General features: G+C 50.3%; 1 non-coding gene across 4 annotated transcripts; it reads right to left on the reverse strand.

The window, feature by feature from the left end:
• Positions 1–780: 780 nt before the first annotated feature.
• Positions 781–25001, reverse strand: MIR9-1HG (MIR9-1 host gene). 4 transcript variants are annotated; one of them, XR_004131612.2, is made up of 7 exons: positions 24484–25001; positions 24145–24315; positions 21555–21628; positions 9843–9943; positions 3306–3423; positions 1832–1894; positions 781–1112 (listed from the first exon to the last, which is right to left on the reverse strand). It is a non-coding gene; the product is annotated as an MIR9-1 host gene (transcript). The 4 variants fall into 4 exon arrangements; XR_004131613.2 differs by lacking the exon at positions 24484–25001 and having other exon boundaries at positions 9834–9943; positions 24145–24434; XR_010377490.1 differs by lacking the exon at positions 24484–25001 and having other exon boundaries at positions 24145–24432.
• Positions 25002–25609: the final 608 nt, after the last annotated feature.

Below are 25609 nucleotides of genomic sequence, written 5' to 3' on the forward strand. Positions count from 1 at the left end.
TGATATATGAGAGGAAGGACTTTTAGGGAGTGGTAGGAAGCTTGGACACCCTAGACTCTGCTAACACTTTCCAGCAGGAACTCTTTAGAGAATGAGAGGGGGCCAATCTTTTGAGGAGAATATGTTTAATACAGGTATGTTATGGGGGAAATGAGGTCAAGAGCACAGCTCCTTCTTCTTGTGGTTCCTCTGCTCCCTCAGGTCACCCCAAGTATTGCTGGGAAGTCCTACCTGCTGTCTAACCTGAATCCCTCTTGCTAGGCATATTCATCCCCTTCTCTCTCTATTGAGGGTGGACAGAGAGGAAGCAAAAGTGGGTGGCCCTGTGGAGTAGGGGTGCTCTAACTCTGTGGCCTGTCCAAACCCAGGAGGACATTTCTAAGGCGTGGTCCCTTTATGGCCGAGACAGAGGGCCACCCAGTGACCTACTACATAGGTACGATGGGGGAGCCACCCCACCCTCTCCCATTCTCTTTGTCCTTTGGATGATACCTAGGGGCCTCCTTGGCTGGGGGTATCAGCCCACTGCTCTGAGTTGGGACTGACCAGATCATGGATGGTCCCAGGAACCTTGGGGTGGCTGAGAGAGGTGGAAGGAGCCAAGGAGATCTTCACTCCCCACCCACCCTCCACAGGTGAGAGTTCTGTCTCAGTGAGGCTTCCCTCTTTGTTGCAATAGTGGCTTCTATGGCATTTGTCTTTTAGAGGGAGACAGGTACTGCCCTCCTCTCATTCAATGCCCCGCTTATCCCTCCCAGAAACATCCACTACCACTAGTGCTGTTGTTCAATATTCAAGAGTCTTTATTAGACATGAGACGGGACTTCCATCTCATAGGAATCTCAACTCAGACGACACAAGAGAAACCAGGATGGTCCCGAATGGACAGCTTGTAGACACGGGAGAAATGGTGAAGCAAAGTCTTATCCCAGATGGCTCCAGGTATAACGGTCTGCCCAGGCTAGAGGCTGAGGCCTCCCCATTTCTATCCTGCTCAAGGGCTTCTTGGAGGAGCTGCTCAACTTGCTAGAGTTTAGCCTCATCTTTCAGTCAATCAGGGCAGCTTCTCAGAGGAGACCCAGGCCAACTGTGTGAAGTAGGTTCTTTTTGGTCTGAAAAGAAAAAATGTCAAGAGTGAAAAAGGTTCTGTTTGAATGGAGACCATAGCAGGAGGGAGAGAGCAAGTGTCCAGTGGCCAGGAAAGGTGAGAGACTGGGGAGGGCCTCACGAAAAAGGGGGCCACCATGATGGTGGCTAAGTCTAGGCATCTCTTCTAGGTGTTCTACCCAGGGCCATGGCTGGGGGGAGGGGGATGCCCAGGGCAAGAACTCAGATCCCAAGCAGGTGAGAGGCTACGTGGTGGCCCAGGGAACTTGCTTCAGGAAGACAGGGAGCATATTCCCTTGGCCAGGGACCAACCTGGGAGGATTTTGGTGACTTCTATAGATCCCATGGCCTCTTCTCCAATCCTGTCTTCAACCTGCAAGGACTGTTCTAGCATTCTTCAGACTTCACTCCTACTCCTGAGGAGCGCCCCTTCCTCTGCTGATAACATGCAGAGAAGTCCCCCTGCCCATCTGTTCCCCTTTCCTCTCAGTCCCTCCAATTGTGTTTAGAACAAGTCCTGCAGGAAGTCGGCACAGGGGAGGGAGACAGCATATGCTTTGGGATCCATCAAGCCCCATTTGAAGCCCAGCCCAACTTACTAGTCCTATGACTCTGGGCAACTTACATGTCCTTGGGGCTCTGATTCTGCCTTTGTAAAGTGAGGACACCCAATTTTCAGGACTGTTGGAAGAGTAACTGAGATAATGGCTAAGAAGGGGCTTACACAAGCAAGTGGCTGTCAAATCAAGGTCTGTTCCTTCCTCCCTGGGGTAGAGGGAAGCTGTGCCTAGGAAAGAATAAAATCAATAAGAGCTATACAAAAATCAGGTGTTGGAAGCACAGTCGTGGGCACAGCATTCCTTTCCAGAGTTGGGAGCCCCCAAAGGTCACCTCACCCAACTTATCCGTGGGCTTTAAACTCTGAGAAGAGAATTTCAGAAAGAGGAGGGGATCTAAGCCACATCCCTGCGCTGCCCAACTCTGCTCAGATCTGTGTCACCTGTCTCATACCTAGACTCTCCTCAGACTTTCCAAACTTGCCCCCTTCCTTCCTGCTCCACCTCTTCCCCCACCTGCCCTGTCCCCCTAACCCTGCCTTTGCCAGGTCACTAAACTTGACCGGACCATACTACAGAGGGGTGGGGCTGGGAGGTCTGCCTCACCCATCACACTGAAAGTTCCCCAAAGGTAAGGACACAGTCTCCCTCAAACCTGGGCTCCTTGAGGCCTGTGTCCCTGTCTTCCTCTAGCCCTCTTTCTGGCCTGGGCTGGCTCCCAGAGGCCCCAAGTCAGCTGTTCCTCAGTGTCCCTACTAAGTCTGCTAGCCTCTCCCTCCACAACTCCCTTCCCTCTTCCTTACTGCAGATCTTCAGCCTGTCTAGGAACCCCACTAACCCCAGGCTGGCTGGATTTGGGGGAACAACAGAGGAAGACTGGTGTCGGTCAGGGCCTGGGAAGGGGTGGTAGATGAAGTTCAATGCCGGGCCCTCCCCTGGGTGGGGGAGGAGGAGTCCAGATGGAGCAGTCTCCGCCTGTTACACCCTCCCAGCCCCAGACAGAGTGAGCATCTCCTAGCAACCGTACAGTAGCAGGGGGCTGGGAAGAGGGTGGGGGCTGGGAAAGTGGGGCGGGGAACAATGATATCATAAATTATCCCCAGCCCCTCCCTGCCAGCCCACCCTTCTTCAGTTGAGAATGGCCTCCTTTCTCTCTCCACCTGCTCCTCATTCAAGATTCCCTTGAAAAGCTGGCCCCTGCTCAGTGCCCCTTATAGATGCCCCTCTAGTTCAAGGTGACCATTCTCTGCCTTCTGCTTGAGCTCTAGAGGGAGGGAATTCTCACCGTCCCAGGATCTCTCAGGGGCCTTCTACTGGAACCTCCCAATGGCTGGAGAGGGGAGACTGCCTTCTGACCCACCCTACACCCCTGGAGCCTGGGAGACTGTTACTTTCCAAAGGTCTCTGGCTCCTGCCTCTTTCTTTGGGTGGGGATGGGGGCTAGGAAGGGGAATTTCAAAGCATTTTGTGACACTGAGTCCCCTTCTCTAAACAAACGGTTTTAGACTTAGGACCCCCAAGTCTTTAAGGGGCACTTGGACCTCTCACTAATATAGCCAAGTTTCAGTTTCCCTATTCCAACAACTGGAGTCCAGGAAGTTCAATAAAGTGACGAAGCCTGGGTGGCAGTTCCTTCCTTACCTCTCGAATTAGCCATATGAAGCCAAGGGTCAAAGAACTGGTACTTCAGTAGTACAGCTCTTGGTTAGACATTGGGAAGGACTTCCCAAGACAGGAATAAGCAAGATCATAGAATTTCCTGGTTAGAGAGAGGAAAAGTCTGTCACAGAAACAGAAAACTGGATGGGAACCTCTTAAATTTTATCTCATTCTTTCTTAGCTATATTAAATAACACATAGGGAGTTACTTAGCAGATCTTTACATATAGTAACTCTTCATTTTGGATATTTAAAAAATCATATTATCAATATGAATTTTTTTTGGACAGATATCAAGAGGAAGGGATGAATCCCTGGAGACCTATCACCCATCCTCCAGGAACCCCATGGGAAAATTCAGATATGAGATAGTGCCCTGAGTACAAGATGGCAGCCAATTGCCATGGCAACAGCAGAAGAAGGAGTCTGGTTGGTTGTGGGGCAGTGCCGGGAAGCCAGCTGGTGCCAGATGGACAAACCGAGCAGAAGGCAGACCCAGCTGGGTGAAGCTCATGCCCCCTGTGCCCAGGGCTCTCCCTCCATATGCCAGCCTCAGCCTGGTCCTTTCCTCCAGGCCTACAGAATCTATTGCTATCTGTGGGGGATGATGCCAAACCATTCCTCCTCCCACCTCTTGCTTGTACAACAAGGAATGACTGCTTAGAGACAAAAGACCCTCCTGCTCAAAGTCTCCCTGGCCCATGGGCTGAGGGATCTAAATTAGTCTGAATTTAGCTCACTCCTGACAATGCTGAGGAACCATAAAATCAGGGACTTGGAAGTGGCAGGGCTTGGAAGTACCATTTCGTATACATTCAGTGGAGGGTCACATTTGGCTAATGTTCCCTCTGGAGAACACTGAGGTGAGGGAGCAGAGCAGGTTAGGACAACGCGGGGAAACAGAGCCTCCCTCCAGCACTCCCCTCTTTCCGGGATTGCTAAACAGTATTCACACAGGACCAGCAGGAAGTTCTTCCTGAGAAGGACGAAAGAAGCTGTGGTCATGGAGTCCACTTCACCACCCAGTTGTTAAAAACAAGTGCCTCCCAAACCAGTCTCAGCAAGATGCTTGCCTGCTTGAGACCAGAGACCTCCAGCCAGTCCCCCAAGCCCAGTCACGCTTCCCAGGCAGGCCTTCATCATGTTTTATACCCAGAGTCCCTTCATTCTCCTCCCCAGCAATCCATGCCATCATTTCCAAACTCTACAAGCCTTCCCTGATTGTCCCCACTTTCCTACAGTGGCTCTCAGCATTTAGAATGAACACTGGAAATCTGCACACAGCCTTGCAAAACACTTTCATCCGCACTGACCCATTTGATCCTCAGGATAACCATGGAAGGAAGTTAGGATTCAAAAAGACATTAAGTGACTTGTCTAAGGCCACTCACCTAGTAAGGGAGAGAAGATAGAATTTGTATCTTGACCAGCCTGTCTGATTCCAGAGTCAAAAACCAAAACCTCCTTCTTTTGTTGTTCTTCCCATGGATGGAGCCCTTCTATCAAATCTGTGAGCAACCTGCAAGCTGAGGTGTGTCTGCTGTCATTCTACTGCTTCCAGTGCCCCAGATCCAGACTTTTACTAGCAGGGACAGTGCACACAGGGAGGATTGGAGGTAGGGGAGAAGGTCTTCCCACACTGCTGATTAGCACAAGCGACACAGGCCAGGCAAGGAGAGAAACCTCCCTGGGAGGACAAGCCTGGGTGTGGAGGCTGAGGGAGCTTTGGATTTCTTTTAGGCTCTGGTCAATCTTGTCTTTCCACCCTCCCAGGACAGCCCCTCTCCCTGTGGAGGAGCCCCATGCAACTGCTGGAGGGGACTCTGGCAGTCTCCTAGGCTGGCAAGATGAGAGAGGGTCAGGACAGAGTCAGCCTTCGTCGTCCAGGCGCTGTGGGAGGGCATGTACAGCTGGTGGAGGCAGGCTGGAGAGGCCTGGCACGACCAGAGTTACACCTGGGAAGAAATGGGGAGGGAACAGGGGCAGGGCCTTGGTGCTTGGGACCTAAGGGGCTTGACTGAGTCCTGGAGAGGAGCCTGTCCTGAGAACAGCTCCACTCACTAGCGAGACCTAGCCAAATCTGGGCTTCTATTTCCTTCCAGGACCTGGTTAAAGCTTGAGGCCACCCCTCACCCTCCCTTTCATCCAACCCCATTCCAGCCCACCCCTAATAGGCCCTGGGAGCTAAGCCCCCTCACCTGACAGGGCCACTTCCACGGCCACTCACAGAGAGGTCTTTGTGTAGAGGCTGGGCTTGGGGGAGGGGTGGTAGGCGGCACCCCGACTTACATTCCACCCCAGTGGCCTCATCATCTCTTCAGCTGTCTCTCCAGCTTCTCACTCTCTTTCTTTAGGAAGAATCTTCTCAGAGCCTTGGCCCACCCCTGAATCCCCCCTTACCCCTTCCCTCACTCCCTCCTCCAGGCAGTTTCCAGGACTGAACTTCTCTGTTCTTCACCCCAGTCCCCAGAGGTCCATCTCCTATCCTGACCTCAAGGCACTCGTTGTGCTGGGGACCAAACTTGGCCTTTCCACATGTCTCCCCAGAAAGCTCCCACAAGCCTGCCCTGGGTGTGCAGGTGTGTATGCGTGTGTGCGTAGGGCGGGGTGGTGGTGAGGGCGACTCTAGAGGGGGAGAGGCAGAGACCCTTCTTCAGGGGGCTCCCAGTTCTTTCATGTTCCTTCATTTGTTCAGAACCAGCCAAGGGACAGTTAAACATCTGGTTGGTGGTGGGCTCAGTGAGCAGCTAGATTCAGGGTTCCCCCTTCCTCCTGAAAGAGGTTATGTGCTGCCCCTGAGCCATACTCTGCACCTTGCATCTCTGAGGCTGTCAGCTAACTTCTCAGTACACCTATCAAATCCAGGCTCCTTGGTGAAACACATAAGGCCTTTAACACCAGAACTTCTGCTTCCATTTCCCATCTCCTCCCAGCCCAGACTCCCCTTGATGGACATTCTAGTTCCCTAACACACCAAGCACTTTCCTACCTCCCTGTCTTCACATATGCTGTCTACTTCCTTAAACTCCTTAGACTGATAACCCCCTGTCCACCTTTTGTCACTTTTATCCCCTTTATCTTTTATCATTTATCTTTTGGTCTTTTGGCCCCCTCTAGGAAACCTTCCTTAACTCCCCTAAGGTGGCCCAGGGCTCCAGCCCCTATGCTCCTACAGCACTTTGCACAGGTCTTTAGGTCAACAGCCTTCACACTGTCTTGCAATTATTTGTGTCTGCCTCCCTCACTAGATTGCTAGGCCCTCAGTGAAGCTTTGCATTCCACTTTCCTCTTCAGCAAAGCACCTGGCGTACAGTAAGTATCCAATAAGTGCTTGTTGGATGAAATAGCTGACATGGAGGCAGGGGTAAGGGAAAGGAAGGCATGGACATGAGAGGTGCTACAAAGGACGAAGTGATGGGTTCTGATGTGACTGATCCAGATGAGGGGGAAGAAGAGGGCAAACCCAGGATAATTCTCAGGATTTGAACCCAAGGGCCTAGAAGTTTATATGATGCTATTGATAGAGGTAGGAAAGCAGGAACATAGGAAAGGACTTGAAGCACAATGCTGAGTGATGAGCATCTGAATGCCTCCCTATGTCTGGGGAATGGCCAATTCACAAATGTTGGAGGAAGGTTGTTCTTATATGCCACTACAGAATCCAAAAGCACAGGTACTATTCCAGGATTCCTTGCAGCTAGGGTCTGGTCATGTGGTCCAAGCTTAGCCAATCAGATGCACCACTCCAGTCTCTAATCTAGGAGCTAATGGCAGAACCACAGGTAGTAGTTAGGGTACAAATCTGGAATTTAGAGAAATGAGTGTTTATAATTCCAAATGATGGTTGCAGTGATAAAAGTGAAAGAGTGTGAGTGGAAAGGAAGGAAAAAAGCTGAGAGCAAAACCTTGGGGAAACACTTCAGGCTGGAGAACTGGTCTACCGAGAGGACTGAATGACTAGAACCCTGAATGAGTAATCAGGGATATAAAAGAAGAATCAAAGGCCGAAGGAGAAGACAGGATGGATATCAGCCTGAAATGTTCCACAGAGGTCACCAGACCTGAGCAAAGGCCATTGGGTCTGGTTGAAGAGGCTGTGTGAGTGGCCAGAGGGGGCACAGGTTTCACCAGTTATGAAGATGGAAACCAGACTGATAGGCTGAGGAGAGAAGACTTGGGGCTTCACCTTAAGTACACAGAAGCCCTTCGCTAGCCCCAGAGAAACCCTCAAACAGAGATTATCCTGCCTGCCCACACCTTATCCTCTCCCTCCTCTTGGTGATACTCCCAGTTCTGATTCCTCCAGTATTTTTTTTTAATATTATTCATAATCCTGCAAGTCCTCTGACCTCTGGCACTAATGAGGGGTCTGGAACTAAACCCAGCAAGAGGCCTCCCTACCACTCTAGTTCCTGTGTGAGGTTCACTGTCTTCTGGGGCTGCCATTTCTCTCTCCCTCCTTCCTTCTCTCCCCATCCTCTTTTCCCAATTCCACTGGAAGGAAGACTCAACTATGTTTCTGACTAGCCAGAAAGTTCTTCTCATTGTCTCATCTCCCTCCATGTCCACGAACCAGGGCTGGCTCTCAGCCCACACCTGTCAGAGACGCCATTTTATAGGCGCCGGGTACCTAAGATGGCGGCCTCCCTCTCCTGCTTCCGTTCCCACAGCCTTGCCTCCTACCCCTGCCTCTTTCTTTCTGAAGCCTGAGCCCAACAAGGTAGGAGGCCAGGCTGGGGAGCCAAGGCCAGAGGAAGCAAGACAAAAAAGGACAGAAAAGCCGGCCCCTTGGCATCTCTCTTTGGCATCTGAGTCCAGCTCAGGGAGGGAGGGCAGAAGGGAAGAAAGAGAGTAGTGTGAGTTTTTATTTCTGTTCTCTTCCTGTCACCTCCCCCCAACACACACTTTGATGAAAACAAAATCTCTCCCATTTTCTCTCTTCTCCAGACCCCCCTCCCCTTTTTTCCTGGCTTCTACCATGAGCCTCCTGGAATGCAAATGAGTTGTGTTATGCAAATATATGCAAATAAGGCTTAACGAGCGGAAGGAGGGGGCAGAATTCCTAATGAGTAATGGCGGAGGGTACAGATGGAGTGTGGCAGGAATGACCCCCTCTTCTCCATTCCCACAGCCTGGAGGCTTGCTGGGAGTAGTGGGGTGTCCTTCACATGTGGGAAAGAGTTGAAGGTCAAGGCCCTGTCGCTTCAGTGAAGAAGGCCTAGGATGACCTTGGCTAAAGGTGAGGGACAGGAGAGCTTAGGGGGAGAGAAGGTTAAGTGCAAGGGGCTCACTTGTACAATCTTGCCCAGAGACTTTGGATGAACCAGCCTCCCCGCCTGCATGGTTTCATCTCCTGGTGCTGAAAAGAGGGTGATGCTTATGTATGCCATGGCTTGTGCATCAGAAAGGAGGATTCCCAAGGGAAGATTCCCAACCAGACCCAGGTTCTTCCCGGGGGTGAGGGTGAAAGCTGTCTCTCTTTGTGCTTTGGAAGGTGGGGGTAGGGGTGGTTGCCATGGCAACATAGCATGGAACACCCATCTCCCCAACATCCAGCCCCAGAGGACCTAGAAAGTTGGGGGGGGGTAATGGATTGACACCCCTGATGCCCCCACCACCTGGCACTGCCAGCCGGAGATGGCGGCATCAAATCCTAGACAGAATGGCCCCTTTGTTTCTAGGCTTGCAGTGCTGGGGGAGCAGGACTGGGCACACAGAAGGGCCTTTCCCAGGCCCCGTTCCAGTTTGCATGACTCTTGCTGGCCTCTAGAGACTCCTTGTGGCCATCCACTGGCCTCTTTGCCCTGGCAGATGGTTGCCCCATTGCCTTTTCTCCCATGGGCTTGTCAGCTACTGCTAGGTATGCCTTCCCCTGTGCTTCTCCCTGAGGCCTCCCCTCCAAATGTCCTCAGACAGACAGAGTAGTCAGTTCCACCCCTTTTGTGACGTGTTTGGACACCTCACATGCTCAGACATGCATACTGTCCTTTTTGGCATGGGGGCAACCTGTGAACTCTCCCTACAAGCAATAAGCCTGCTCCCCCCAGCTCAGGCAGGGAGACTCCCGAAGGAGGTATCAGACACGATAAGCAGAGTCAAGCTAGAAAACAAGAGCCTGGGTTTTCACCTTTTCACTAACCAGCTGAGTGACCTTGGTCACACCTCTTCCACTTTCTTGAGATCTGTAAAATGAGGGATATAGAGCTGATGTTATCTAAGGCTCTACCTGATCAAACCCTCTGTATCTTACATGAGCTTAGGTTAAACCCTTCCTGAAATTTAACTCTCATCCTTCCTACTGCTGGAGCAGGCCCTCTCATTCAGACTCCCCAACGAGGACAATTTCCTGGAGACAGAATGACAAATGTCCTCAGCCTTTTCTTCTCCCTGAGACTCCACAGATGCCTGAAAACAACTCCCAAAGATTAAAAATTCCAGCGTCTTTGATATCTGACTGTGCAGACAGGAGGACCCTCTCTTAACCCTCCCAAAGGGGGTCAGCGCAGTCACCTCACTCACCGCCCGGGAGCTGTCCATGGTGCTGGATACGACTCTGGCGCCCGTGTGGAGGAAAGAGAGCAGGAGGGTGGTGCAGCACCCACCCGCACCCAGGTGAGGGGCTAAAGGGAAGAGAAGAAGCAGAAACATTTGGAAAGAGTAAGGAAAGGGGCAGATATATTTCTGAAGAAAGTTCCTCCTCTTTGAAGATCTCCAAATTGCCAACACTACTTTGGAGGAGGAACAGATCAAGAGTCAATGAAACTCTGAACCTCACACTCCTTCATTCCTAATCACTTAAGTGTCCAGGATTAGCTCAGTCTTCATCTGGATCCTACTTGGAAATCAACAGGGAGATGGAGTTCCTGCCTTTGGGGTAGAGCTCAGGCTGAGATAGCTGACAAGTTACAGACCTCTAAATTCCATCCTAAATTCTAAGGTTCCTACAAGGAATTTAGCAATAAAAATGAGGAAGATAGACAATGTGCCTGATAGTGTTTAGCTGTTAGGAGCTTGGGGGGAAAGGTAGGGTAGGAAAGGGCGTGTGTGTGCCTGCATGTACATGCACAGGTGTATGTGTGTGTGTGTGTGTTCCCCAGGCAAAGAGATGAGTCTATATCGGTGGATCTTAACCCTAGCTGCACATCAGACATGCTAAGGGAGCTTTTAAATGATAGTGATGCCTAGGCCTCATTCTCAGATTCTCTGGTTTCATTGGTCTGGGCTGGACCCAAACATCAGTATTTTTTTTTTAAAGCTTCCTAGATGATTTTGGTGCATAACCAAGTTGAGAATCACTGGCATGGAAGAAAACAGATAAGAAAAATTTCAGAGGTTAAGCCTGATCAGCTGGAGGAAAAGGCAAAGCTAGGGTCCCTGAAGAAGGTAATGAACAGGAAAGAGAAGGACAAGCATATAACTCCCCCTCTCCTAGGAGTTCCCGATGGCCCCAAGCCTGGTTTGGAGACTGACTCAGGTGTTGGGCTTGTCTCTTCTGAGCTGTAGAAGCTCAAACCACCCCAAGGCAATGAGGTGAACTGTCCCCCCACCCCATCCTTTGTGCAGGAACAGGGAATGGGTGCAATGACCCTGAGGGCGTGCTGTTCCCCTTCACCCAGAAGGTCCCCAGGGAGGCAGTTGTGGAAGGTAAACAGCAACAATGGTCTCTTTCAGTGTCCAGATTCCAACCCTTCAGTCCAATTAGCAGACACAGCAAACAGCAATTCAGCTGCCTTCAGCCGCTGTCATAACAAACTCAGAGCAGTCTTAATGGGAGGATTAGGGCAGGAAGAGGGGGGTGTCACTCTGAGCCCTGGGAGAGCCTGGGTGGCAAGAAAGGGTTCCCCTTTTCTCTCACCTCTGTCCCATTTAAATATGTACCCACCAAACCTTACCTCCTATAACTCTGTCCCTCATTCTCCTCGAAGCTCTAAGAATGTTTTTTATAGTTTTGTCTACTCTTTCCTTTCAATGATTTTAAAGCATTAACCTAAACTCATTTACCTCCTACACAAGTTGGCATGGATGAAGCAGGGTGTGCCAACTATAACTACTCAAAATCTCTGAGGTCCCAATAGCAAAGGAAAGGAGGAGGAAAGGTCATATGTCCCCAGAACATCAGGGTGGAAAGGAGGTGAAGAAATAATTATCAGTATTTCAACTCCCAAACCTTGGGAAGTGCAGACTTTAAGGACTTCCAGATGTAGAAGAATGTACAGGAGTCTGTGCTTTCCAGTGAGTTATCAATCTTGGGGGAGTTGGGGGTTTGGAGGGTGGGGCGAGGGGCTGGGAGGCAAGAGGACAGAAAACATCACTCCTTAAAGTCATTCAGTGATGATGAAAAGTCTGTGTGCTGATAGGCAGATCCCTGTTTGGTTCGTTAATTATACACACTACCTAACTTGCCCTTTAATAAACTCTTTTTAGTAACTCTAGAATTAATAGAACAAACTTGGAATTATTATTATGCGTGCTGTATCTATCGACGTAAGTCAGTTTACTAACCATAAGTACTCTTATCAATATATGGTAACATCCATTAAGGAGAAAAAACACAATGGTCATTCTACACATGGAGTCCAGCCTCTTCCCTTAACAGGCTTCTCGAGGTCTATTCCTCCTCTCCCCTCACTTCAGACACTGCTTCCTTAGGTCCCAAGAGTCCCTTTTCAACTGCAAAGCTGGGAAATGAGGAACTTCCTCAAGTTTAAATGTTTTGAGATCCTCAGTCAAGAATATGGCTAAGCGCTGTCCTTTTTGCATTCTGAGATCAATCATATGCTTTCAGTCATTCCAAACTGTAATCTTTAACTCTTCTGCAATCTAAGAATTACTCTTTACCTGTGGGTATCATAATATGAGATCTTTTATACAGAATCCTGTATATGTACAAGATTGTATACATATCCTGTATAGTTACATATCTTGTATATGTAACAATCTTGAGGATATAAATTTTTATCCCCATTATACAAATATCGGAGCTGAGGCTCAGAGATCTGCACAGCTGGTAAATGATGGCACCTAATCATAGACCTTGGCTCAGTCACATTTGCTCTTTCTCTTCCATCCCTAGGCTTGCTGATTGTGATGACTCCTGATGATGGCTGTAAGGACCTTTCAACAAGATGCTTTTATGCCTAGAATTGGGAAAAATTTGTCCCGAGGTGAGAATGTGAGTGAAAATGCAAAACTTGAGACAAATATTAACAAGAAAATTGCCATTGAACTCCTGGACTCAGAATCCAATAGGAGGGTAAAGGGATAAAGAGTCAAGGGGAGAAATGAGTAAAGAAACCAGCTTAGAATTTATTTTTCAGTAGGAATAGGTAGATGTTGCAAGATCTGAAGAACAGAACTAAAAATTCTTGGACACAGACAGAAGCGTGATGGTGCAAAAGAGAAATTTTCCTATCTGGTAGTTGGTGAGGCCCTTCTGAGCCTCTTTCAACCCAGCCTTCATGCACCCTCATTCCATCAGTTCTCCTGTTGGGTTTACCTGGAGGAGGTGCTACTTGGTACAAAGGTTGGGGGAGGCAGAAGGCAGGAGTTAGTGGTGTTACTGTGATGTCTGCATTTGGTAAAGTCCCCCAAATCCCAGAATGTCTCTTTCTCTAGTGAATTTATATCTATACAAAGTCAGGCATCTATAACCTCACAACTGAGCTTCCTACCCACCATGGATCACACACATCCAGTCTCATACCAGGTCACACACCATTCAGTTTCTCACCCTCATAAGCAGACATACACAGCTCACAAACACTGTCACCCATAATTCTCCTGACAAGCCCATCCACACACCCACACATCATATGTACACATAAGGCAGACACAAATCCTCACCCCCACACTCCTCCTGGCTTCTATTCCCCCTTTTCACTGAGGTGTTTGTTTTGTAGGATGTGAACCCTCAACCCACCAGTTCCCACAGGCCCTCTATTCTCCTTTGGAGATCCTATGGTCAAATGTGTTAATGGATATAACAATAATAATATAAACCCGTTGTGTGGTTAATAATATAGGTTCTAAGTCTCATGTGAATGAGCCTCAGCAGATCCCAAATACACATTTCCAGCCAGCTACATGAAAAAAAAATTTTAAGTCTATGTTTCCGGGTGTTTTCCTCCTCTGATCCCAACTCCCCAGCCCATGTTCTTCTTGCATCTCTTGGCAGGCTTTCCCTCTCCCCCAAGGCACTGATTCCCTCCCTTCTCAGCTCACCCTCTCTAGTCCTTCCCTCAAGCAAGTGTAGAGAAGTAGAAAATGCATTGGATTTGAAACCACTGAATGACATTAGCAAGTCTGTAGATCCTTATCTGTAAAATGGGGTTAATAACAGCTACCTCACAGTGCTGGAGGATCAAAGAAAGGCATGTAAGCAGAGTGCTATTAACAGGAAATGCGGTGTGGTGTTAGGGATTATTAGTGCCTGCCCCAAGCCCGCTCCCTTTCTCCTTAATCCTGTCTCCAGCTCCCCCTCTCCAAAAAAGCCAGATTCCAAATGGCTGAGAGAGCAACAAGGCCGTTTAATCTCTCTTTCCTCCAAACCTCTAGAGGAAGAAGACATATGTACTCTTGGATCTCTGAAGCCCAACTGTTTTAGTTTGGATTCCCCAATATTTCTCACATAATACATAATTGAATCATAATCCTATAGCTATAAAGTCAGTTCCTGGGAGGAAATTTTAAATTTACACAGGAAACAGGAGTCAGTACAAGGTTATTTGTCCAGTTCTCCTGCCCTCTTTTGATTCCTTACTTCCCTGCCCTGTGTTCTGGAATTCAATTCGGGGTGGGGTAGGGTGGGGGTCTGATGGGGGGAGTTGTTGGGATGAGGAGAGGTAATAAATGCAGAGGGGGCTACTTCTAGCTTTGCTACATTTACTTGTATTCTATCAAGTGACTAGACCATCCTCCTTTTAACTGCACCTAAATACTCTTTTGCTTAAAATATTTAGGTCAGGCCAGATAAATGGATTCTTTTAGGAAAGGCCCTGATTAATCTCTCTAATTCTTTGCTTTCTCTGGGCAGCATAAATACCAAGCTACAAATTCCTTTGTGTTTGAGCTCCTTGATGCCTTTTGCTCTTGGAGATGACTTCCAAGAGAGGATAGGATGGGAAGTTAGGGTGTCCTGAAAGGCCCCAACTCAACCCCTTTGGCCAGTGGAGACAGAGCTTCATGAGAAGCTTTTCAAGACATCAGATTTGGGTCCTGAGTGGGAAGGAGGAAAGAATATGAAAACAAGAAAGCTGAGAAATATTTGGCACTCTGTTGCCCCAGAACCCGGGCTGGACAACCCCAGCCACCCTGTCCTCTTTTTGAGCAACTCCCCCTACCCTCAACCCAGTACTTCCAGCCTACTTCCACTTATCTCCACTTTGCCATTCTCTGCTCCCTACCAAGCTGAATAGACCTATATGGCTTCAGGGAGCCGATCAAAGCAAAAACTAGCGGTCTCAGGTGATCTCCCTCAAACTCTCCCGCCCCAGCAATAGCTGTGAATAGCCTGCAGAAAGCTGTTCACTAGCGCCCACGGGAGAAGCCTCGGCCAGGAACCCCAGGCACTGTCCCGAATAACCATGCAAGAGACTTCAACAGATCCCTCCTGTGGAGCAGCTTTCCTGGCAGTGACCCAGTCTGCAGACTGCCAGAAAAGGCCCCATCCCGAGAGGTAACCACAATGCCCCTGTCTTGCCACCCGCTAACTTGGCGGGGGAGGATACTGAACCTGGCTAATGCGAAATGGGAAGGCGACTCCTACCTGCGCGAACCGGAGTTGGAGGGTGGAAAGTCGCCCCGACCGGTGCGGTCTTGAGGCCCGCGGGCCGCCGGGTCCTCTTCTCGCCTGCCATGGCCCGTGGGTCCTGGCAGCTCTAGCCCTTCGCTTTCGCCTCCCCCGCCCGCCGGTGCGGCCAGTTTTCCTGGGGCCCCTCTGCGCAGTGTATGGGGTTATTTTTACTTTCGGTTATCTAGCTTTATGAAGACTCCACACCACTCATACAGCTAGATAACCAAAGATAACAACCAACCCCGCCTCCTGGCTGCCGCCGCCGCCTCTTCCACGCAGCCTCTCGGCTGCCGCTGCCGACGCCTGCACCGCCGCAGCCTCTCGGTTGCCCGCCGGTGGGGGCTGGGGAGAGGGTACACGGGTAGAGGTGGGGGATGAAGAGAGAAACAGAGTCCAAGACAGGAAAAGACTCAGAGACATTGAGATACAGACACGATAGAGACAGAAAAAGGCGTGGAAAAGACGCGAGGGCCGATGGTGTCCAAAGTCCGGGAATACCCCCGACCCCAAAACCTTGTGACGCCCGGTTTCCAGCCCCCCATTCGAGACAGAAGCAGGAGTTTCTCTGGTCCCTGGGAGGAGAGACTCACGGGCTTTTCGTGCCACCCGGGAAGACCGCAGGGACCAAGGCGGAGGCCTCCCAAACCTCACGGGGTCTCCATTTGCCCTCCTTTGGAAGATCCGGGGCGCATCCGATAGCCTGAGCCTTAGCTTTCAGCGGAGCCAGAGCCTCCACGTTGGGGTCGCAGTGGGGAGGCGCGGAACTAGCCCCACCACACACCTCCCAACTCGCAAGGACGGTGGAAGCGAAGCGGAGCTCGTGCAGGGTAAAGGGCTGGATCTAAGCTGCTGACCAAAAAGGGGAGAGGGCAGCGGAATCCTAGGGGTAAAACCCCGGAGGCATCCCAGTAGGAAACAGGGAAATCCCGGCAACCCAAAGAGAGAGGGAAGCGGGTGGGGGGTGGGGTGGGAGGCGACCCAGAGACTCCCCTAAGAGAGCCTCTCAAGGAGAGAAGAAAAGGGTAAAGACCCCACCCGAGAAGGGTTCCGAGAGAGCACCCAAGAAATGGGGTTAGAGGGAGGAAAGCGGAGGGCGGGCCGGAAGGTGAACCGAGTCCCAGGCCCCACAGGAGCCCCCAGAGAAATGGCATTGTACAAAGAGGTCCTGAAATCACCCAGGGCTGTGAAAATGGTCGGGGGTCCGAAAATGGAGAGGTGCCCTAGAGGTTGGTGGGGGTTCCGATCAGGAAAGGGTATCGTCAAGGAGGTCCCAGGAGCCTCGAGGAGGGTGTAGGGCTCGGCTGGCTCCTCGTGGCGGAGGCGCCAGCACGCTGGATTCCGAGGCGCTAGCCCACCTCGTGCCCTGAGCCGGCCAGGCCACTTACATCGAGCCTAGTGTGCCCATCTGTGCTCTCCCGCGCGGTCCTCCCGGCATGTTCCCGCCCACGGAGCGCCATGGCCCTGAGTCCGAGGTGCCAGGGCTCAGCGGGCGCCGGGGTGGAGGCGCCCGCCGGGATCGCGGCCTCCGCCGAGCCAAGGCGAGCAGGGCAAAGCGGGCCTCACCTCCCTAGCTCTCCGCTCTGCCTCTGCTGCTGCTCTGGCCCGGGCGCGCTCCGGCTCCGGACTTTTCATTCATCCTTTCACGCTCCCTCCCCAGGTCAGCCTCTGATTGGCTCCGCCGAGTCTGACGTCACCGCCTCGTTCCCCCGCCAGTCCCGCCCCTCCCCCTTCCTGGTTGAGCCGGAGAGCGCAATTGGGGCGCCCTTCCCCCCGGAGAATGGTGAGTGGGGAGTAACTACTATGTCTGTGTACTGATCCCCAGCCTTTTGCTGCCTCACGCGTCCCGGAGACTCGCCTGCCATCTCCTATCCACTGCCATTTGTGATTCTGATCTCCAACCTCACTCTTTTTGTAGGTTCTACATTTTCCATTTTGGCGCTAGGTATGTTGCACCAGGTCCAAGGCTCAAAGATGGGAAATGAGATAGGGTTAAATATCCTCAAAAAGAACTAGATGACTGGAGACTCTACTTCTACCTGTCTTCTCTCATCAGGATATTTTTTGTGCTTCTCGGGTTCTGATCCCTCCCAGACTGTTACCTTAATCTTTTAAGATGGGCGGGAACCTCCCTTGTTGGTTTGCAACCAAAACAGCGAGGGAAACATTCTGGAAGTTTGGGGCTTCTACTGGGAGACAAGGGGTCTGAGCGAGGCTAGGCCTCCTTTTTCACTGAGCAGAAACGGTAATATCTTTTGAACTTGTTCGCAGCTCCAAAGTTTCAGGTGGGGGAAGCTGGAGGATCCCAGCTAGCCACCCCTTCCCCCGCCCTCGCTAGCACTTTCTCTTCCTTCCCCCACCTCGTGAGCCTCCAACCTTGGGCCTTGTACTCCAACTGGAGTTCCATCTCCGGGTGTCTGAAGATCCAGGGCCACAGGGGAAAAAATCATTCTCCAGTAAGGAGTCAAGTTCGAGGTTTTCCCGACCTGGCTCCCAACCTGGTCCGAAGAATCAGAGGCGAATAATGCCGCGTCTCAACTTGGGGCGGCACGCGGGGGTCCGCTGGCAGGATCCAGATTCTCTCTGACTGGCAGAGCTCTCTGAGAGCTAGCTAGCTACGGACACCTATTCGAGCTTCTGTTTCTGACAGGATGAAGTTCTAATCTCTGGCCCCGAGTTACCCCACCCTTCCACCCACCCTCCTCTCGGCCCCTTTTCTAAAAAAAAAAAAAAAAAAAAATTCTAGGACTTGGATACTGGGAGCCAATCCACCTGCTTAATATGGGCTGGCTCCAATAACCAGGGATCCTATGCCAACAGGAGTGCACTCTGGGGGACCCAGGTTTGGCCATCAGGCCCAGACAGGTTGTTTTAGCCTACCCAGGGTCCCGCCTCTGCATAGTCTACGACAAAGCCCAGCCTGAGTGCTATTCGCCTTGGTTAGATGCAAGCCATGCCAGTGGGTTTCATTTGGTGCTCCCGTCAAAGACTGGAGAGTGTCTGAATTATAGCTGCATGATTGTGAGGTGAGAGGCACTTCGAAATAGGATAAAGCCCAGGGACCTGTTTCTCTACCAGAATAGCAGTACAGAGCTGAAGCAGACAGCCTGATTTCCCCAAGTTGCAGGGCATTCTCAGAGCTGTGCTTGGCACAACTTTTCCCCCTCTGTCAGCCTCCACAGGGTCTCAGGGCCCTTATCCAATGGAAAGGCTTTCTAGAAGCTTCCACAGTATCAATTCTTCACCTTCACCCCAGAACTGAGAGCACACCAGCCAATGGTGAGGAGAGAAAGAAAGAGGGAAAATGTCCACTCTCTGTTTTGTGTCCTCCTTCCCCTCCTAGGTGCCCCTACAGCATAGAATGGAGGGAGCACTGGAGTGTCTGTTGCTCCAGTACAGTTGCAGGAAAGCGGAACCCTCCCCACTCTCACAGATAGACCTACCCTATTGGCGTGCTCTAAATGCATTCCCTAAATGCATCCCCCATACCAGGCCCCAGAGAAACTACAGCCTTCTTACACCCTTTCCTCTTCATGCCTACGAACCTCCTCAAATATTTCTCAGTACATTACCTCACACCCCTTTACAGGATACCCAATATCCTCTAGACACTCCAGCAATCCTAAATAGGGTCTACACTTCTTCAAACACACCACCAACTTCCCCTATAATTATTTCCCCATTTGCCCTCCCACAAGATCTCTTAAAAGCACCTTAAACAAACCTTTTTTCTTCTCCATCCTCCCCTCACCCAGCACCTGGAGTCAGGGGCCAGCAGGTGGGAAAGAGGCTGTCCTGTTAGCTAACAGTCTCATTCTTCTTCTCTCTCACCAATTTCCAACCAAGTCCCCTGCCCTCTATGGGCCCAAGCTTATTTCCACAACCACTTGCCTTGGCCTGGGCCATCTAGACAGCCTAGCAAGAAGCAGTTGGGATCAGCATGAACATCCCTTCTCTTTCAGCAACTGCTATGTTTTTGTTGGGGAGAGAGGAGGACAGAAAGGTTTCTTTGCCAGATGGAAACCCCCCACCCCTATTGGTCAAATCAGATTCAACTGGACTTCCTCAAAAACCAAGGTCAGGAGAGAATTGGGTATATATCTAAATTTCTCCAAATAGCTAGATAAAGAACTAGATCCCCTTGCATCTTACTGTGGCTTTGGGTTCTACAGAGATACCTCAGCTTAAACAGACTGTCCAAACATACAGTGGCCTCTACAAAAGAAAATGGAAAAAATGGAGATTATTGTAAGTTGTCGTGGCACTATCTACTTGGAATCCCCCTCTCTGTCCAGATTCCTGATGAAGTAATTTTTTGTTTGGTTTTGTCTGGGGGGACTTGACAACCTGATCTCCCAACAGCTCCTGCTGAGGAATGATGGTAGAGATGGAGCTACAAGCCATGAAAGAAGCAGAAAACTCACCACCATCGTGTTAACTGGGATTGGTTTGTATACCAAACCATGTTACTCCAGTTTCAAAAAAGAAACTACTTCAAGGGTACCAGATGAAACAGCCCCTCAAGGGCAGAGGTGATTTTATACATATTCAAGTCTATGGTATCCAACACCATGCCTAAAACATAGTGGGTGCCCAATAACTGATATTAAATGAAAAGTATGTGTGTACCATTGAGTGGGTCTGCAAGTCTCAGTTTGCCTTCACGTGGATTTCAGCCCATTGTGGATGGAGAGGGAGGATATTGACAAAATACGTGTCCTGTGGGACCTGTGTATGGGTGTGTGTGAGAGGGGAGTGGGGGAAGTGTTGTCTATTGTGTTGTGTATTAGTGACTATTCCACAATTCCTTTGACCAAAGGAGACCCTTCTACTACTTGGAACTGGATACAGCAGACCTGAGAGAAGCTAACAGCTGGAGCAAAATGGGCGCATTAGGTCCCCATTGTGCTTGGCCCACCAGCCTCAGCCTCTTAGGAAGGCCTCAGCTGGAGCAGAGCCCTCTGCTTCCAGCACACAGCACATTCCGCTGCAGTGTTCTGTAAAGCGGATGGTCTGCAGACCCCACCCAAGTTCTTCCAGGGAAATTCTGGTGGACTGTGGGGAGAGCACGCCGAATCCTTCGTGATGATCTGAATCTGTAAGTGTCTCAATTAGCCAAGAAGCCTACATTCTTCGCCAGTGCCTGTCCTTACACCCATCCCTACAGCCCTGATGCCCATCCATTGTCTGTGTCCCTGAAGAGGCCCATGTTTAGAAAAATACGGCCTGAATTAGGCTCTCTAGATGCAGTTTTTGGACAGATCTTTATAATTTGGGTCCCAAAATACATTTTGGCATCAAGCCACTCTCTTGAAATATTCAGATAATTAAATAAAACACATATTTGTTCTTTGTTTCATTTATCAGGTTAATTGCCTTGAAGATTCAGATAAAGCTGCATTCAGAATTGGGTCGGTTCAGGTATTTATTTCTGTCTTATAAGTGCATCATTATGTGAACATTATCATACATTATTCTTTTGCTATTGAATATTTGCACTGAACTGTCTATGGGATAGTGACAAATAAAAGCAAGAATTGACAATAAAAAAATGCTGAAGCTGTGAAAAAAAAACTATATAGGCAGACGCGTTTAAAGGGCGTGGAGACATAATCCGGAGGATTTTGTCCCTGGTGATACTACCCTTTGCTCCCCACAAAGTGTTTTTCCTCTCATTGAGAGGCCAGCCTGATAATTCCTCAGGCCCATCTAAGCACTGCCTCCCCTGCCTGCTCCCAGTTCTGTCCTTGAACCCACACACTGCTTACTTGCTTAAGAGCCCTATGGATTTAGGAAGGTGAGAACAAGGTGACAGAGGTAGTAGGGAGTCAGCCATCAGCAAATGATTTCCTTGAGGGGCAAAAATATGAGTGTGTAAGGGTGTTGTGTTTGCACACATGCACACACACACACAGACCTGTCAACTAAGACAAGTGCAATGACACATCCACGGATATTCCCAGCAGTACCACCTCCGGATGCTTACACGCCCCGGCACAACACACCCACTCACAGTTGTTTAAGTTCTCCAGGTACCCTCCTCACCACAACCCACACTCCTCTCCTTTCTCACCTCTGTCATCCACATACAGGTATTTCTGTTCCCCTCTGCAACCAACCACCTTTCCAGGCTCAACTGGCCTCCATCTCTGCCCTCAGGAGCCTATGAGAGAAGGGGAAAAGAGTCCCCAGAACCCTCTGTGCCTCTTCTCTCTCTCACAAACCTGGGCACCGGGTGGCCTTCATTCCTAAGCCACCATGTTCCATTCCCAATATCAATGACTATACAAGTCTTACTACAATCAGAACAGACCAAAGTCAAGGGCTGAAAGCTAGAAGAGACAGGGTGTGGGGTAGAGAGGTGTAGGGAACAGGAGAAAACCCAGGTGATTGCAGGGCCAACCCCCAACACCACTATCAAAAACAAACAAGACAATAAATACCCCAAAAGCCAAAGGTGGACACCTACGATGACACCAGAAAAACACGAGGCTGCTTCTTCTTGGATGTCCAGCTCCTGTCAAGGAGAAGAATGCAAAGGTTGAAGTCTTTTGAGTGGCTCCAGTCTTCTCTCCCTAACATACCCGTCTCCCTGTCACTCTCTCACCAACTCCTTTTCTCCTAGTCTTGTTTTCAGGACCTCAGCAGTCTAGGCTCCCCATTCAACTGCCAGAGCTCCAGGCTGCACCGGGAGATAGTTGAAAGAGAAAAAGCCTAGACATGCAGAGAAGGCAGGGCCCCTGGCTTGAGCCTCTCGGGCTCCATCTTGCCTGAACAACTCTAACCCAGCCCCAGCCTCACAACCTCCCTCCACCTCTCTCCGAAACCTACAGGCCCAGGGGTTTGAACTGAGCCTGTGGAGATGCTGTGCCCCTTCTGACTTAAACCTAAAGGAGTAATCCCTTGCCCAATGGCCACCATCTCCTCACAGGTTCCTGCTACTCACGGTCTACCAGAAAGCATGCTCAGGATAGAATGAAGGATCTGGAGTCAGGGATGTATTTTTCTTTCTCTAGATCTAACTGCATTGTAAAGTGTGATGCACTTAAGATACTGTCAATCACATTATGTCTCTAGCTTTCTCCCCCCATCTTATCATTACCTATTTACTTATCAACTATCCATGCATATTACCAAGGATCTGTAAAGACATACACTGTAGCTATCAATTTTCTCCCTCTCTTCTTCTCTTTCTCTTTCTCACATATATAAAAGGTATGAATACAAAGCAGGGTTTGTTTTTGTCCCATTTAATGTTGGGTATGAAACCCAGTCTCAACATTTTATAGTCTTACCTTCCCAATATTTTGTTTTCAGGCTAAAGTACAATTTTGAGGAGTGACATGTATACCATAGGTAACCCAGCTCCTAAAATATTAAGAGAAGTGTATTTGTGTGTGCATGTGTGTGTGTGTGTGTGTGTGTGTGTGCGTGTGTGTATTGGGGTAAGTTGGTGAATCCTTCTACCTCAAACTCAATTCCACAACTAATTCTTTTTTTAAAGTCAGGAAGATAACCAAGTAAATGCAGAGGAAATCAGAAAGAAAGGAAAGCTGGGGAAGAGGGATATTAAGCCTTAAATCCAAGCCTAATTTCTAGGAGGGGTACTTAGAATGCTCCCTCCCCACTTCTAACACCTACGAAGACCCACTTGACTCCCAGCTTCAGCTCTGCCAGCCCATCTGTTTCATAAAGGGTTGTCTCAGTTTGAAATTGCTATCTTCATACCAAAGAGGGGGCCAATCCCAACCCCCAACTTGCTAGAAAATAAGCACAAGGACAGCTGGGGAGTCTCTGGCTCCTTCTTCCACCCTAATCAAAAAGAGTCATGCGGTCTCTAGAGCAGTTGTACCTCTTCTTGCTGATCTCTGCCCTGCCCCCCACCCCACCCCTCACACAAAATGCCCAGGGGGAGGTGGTGACAAGGACCACGCCCCAGGAGGCATGGAACATGTGTGTGATGTTTGGTGTCTGGCAGCCTCAGCCTCTCCCAGAAATCTGGCCTCTAGGGTACCAGAAATACTCTGTTGGCCTCCAGCCTCCACTATTCCACAATGGTCCCAGCCTGTCTCCCAGAAAGCAGTGCATGGGTGGGGACAAGGGATAAGAATAGTGCCTTCTTTCCATATCCTCTGGCCTTTCTTAAAAAACAAGAAATTAAAAAACACCATCAGGTGGGTCGCATGAGAGCTGGAGCAGGGTTCTCTCCCCTTCTTGAACCTAAGCATTTGCTCCCAACACCTCAATTGCCTTTAAGCTCCCCTCAGCCCCTTTCCCACCTGCCAGATCATGGGAAAAATGGGGAAGAAGGGGAATAAAATCAACTTAAATTCTATATATGTTTTTGGATTTTTCCTAATTGTGTTCTCCACTTTTTTGCAGATATGTCTCCTTTCCTCCCTATCACCCCTGTCCCTCAGACTTTGTCTGTCCCTAAAACCTGAAGTCTCTGGGGCAGAGAGGAATAAGAGCCAGAATGAGGAAAGGTCAGGAGTCCAAATGTAGAACCATTTTTCCTCTTCCCTCCCATCCCACTGTAATCTTCCTTCCTGCCCCTCCTCTGGTGCAAGCATTAAGATGTTGGCCGCTGTGTTTGGTGGACAGAAAGGAGGGGTGGATTAATAGGATCAGTAGCACCGTGACCCTAAAGCCCCCCTGAATCCCACTGACAAACTTAGTGAGCTGTCTCCCGGTTGGCTGGTTAGCCGAGGCTACGGGAAGGAGAGGGACCAAGAGACGCTCTGGGGCCGCTGGGCAGGGCCCCGCCTCAGCTCACCGCAATAGACAGCTGCGGGAAGCAGGGGTGAAATCCCACTCTGCCAACTACTCCTCCACACACATGCCTCATCCCCTTTGGTCATTCCCCGAAACCTTTTATCAGCCTTTCCTTTCTGTGATTATTGCACCCGCCTCCATTAGCCAGTGGGCAAAGTAGGAAGGTCAGTGTGCCTTGACTGATTTTAGGGGATCCCGTCCCACCCCCAGTCCAGATGTCTGAGGGGCCAGGACCCTCCCGAATGAATGGCCACTCACCCAGCTTCTGTGAGGAGGAGAGCCTGCTCGGGTGGCCCCTGCTGCTGGACTGCCTCTTTCTCCCTGCTCCTAGCCTCTTGTGGAGTGGAGGATGCAGCTCCGATGACGTAGCATCTGTCTATCCATTCAGGAATTTCGCTTGCTCTCTCTTTCTTTCTCTTGCTGTTCTTCCTGGAAAGGCAGCAAAAAAGGGGTGCTGCCCCTGTCTAGAGACATCACCACCACCAAAACAACAGCCCACTCCGATGAAACCCCCTCCCTCCTCCATCTAATGCCCGTCCGGGAAAGGGTCTTTGTCATCTCCACTCTTTTCCACCTCCTCCTCCTGCCTTTTCTAACCTGAGGCAGGAAGAAGGGGCTAAGGAAAGCTATTGTTCCTCCAGGCCATCCTCATCCCCAAAGGAAGCAAGAAAAAGGGTGTGACAGAAACACCCCTGTTCCCAGTCTCCTTCCAGTTCTCACTGGCCTTGAAACTTGAGATTGTGATTAAATGATGTGTGTCTAGGGTGGGGAGTGGAGTTGATGAGGAGTGATAGAAAGAGGACACAGTTTGCCACTTGGAGGTTCAGGGTGTTCCAGTCTCCCTTTCCCAAACTTCCCCCAACTCCCTGTCCCTGTCAGCGGAAATAATCACAAATCCAGATCTTAGTTGTGAAGGAGAAAGTGACAATTGGAAGATGAAGGCTGAGAGCTGGAGTGGGGAACAAGGTGGGGTGCGGTGAAGGCCAGTGCTTGGAAGTCTAGACAAGAGAAGAGAAGGAGTGGGACCACAGATTCAAAGTGAGAGATAAATTATCTTGTTCTTAGAGGAGGGAGAGCAATTTGGGGGTTGGTTTCCAGGGCTGGGGTCCCGATATTTGGTGGAAGCTGAGGCCCAGAATGGTACAATGGTCGGGTCTCTTTTCTCTCCCTCACCCCCACCCTCAGCCCCTCCCATTTTCTCCCTCCCACTCTTCCTGGCCTGCATGGGAACTCAGACTGAGCTCGACGTGACAGACAGCAGGCCTGCATGCTAATGAAGTTTGTCTCAAGTTCATTGTCAAAGACCCCCTTCCCCAAGGCCCCCTCCCCTCTTCTCTCATACACAAATCTCCCTCCAACTTTTGTCCCACAGACCTGAGGCCACTTGAGTCTCTGCTGGCTCCCCTCTCTCACCCTCCCCCACTGCTTTCAGTCTCCCCTCTCCTCACTACCTCCCTCAGCTGGGGCGGGGGCTCTCTTCTCCCTGGTGCCTTCCCAGCCACCTTCTGGCCCAGCCATCCCTAAGCTCTGAAAGAGGGATTCTGAGGGCTAAGGTCAGAGTCTATAGACCTGATCCTTTTCCCTACTCCAAAGTAGGGAGACTCTGGGGAGGTGGGAGAAGGCAACAGGCTGCCCCCACTCAAGGTTCCCTGCCCCCCAATTCTCAGCCCTGTCCTGGCCCAGTCCCCCCATTCCAGCTTCCCCCGCCCTTCATTCCTCCCAT

Source organism: Camelus dromedarius, chromosome 23 (assembly GCF_036321535.1).
Source record: "Camelus dromedarius isolate mCamDro1 chromosome 23, mCamDro1.pat, whole genome shotgun sequence".
NCBI lineage: Eukaryota > Metazoa > Chordata > Mammalia > Artiodactyla > Camelidae > Camelus > Camelus dromedarius.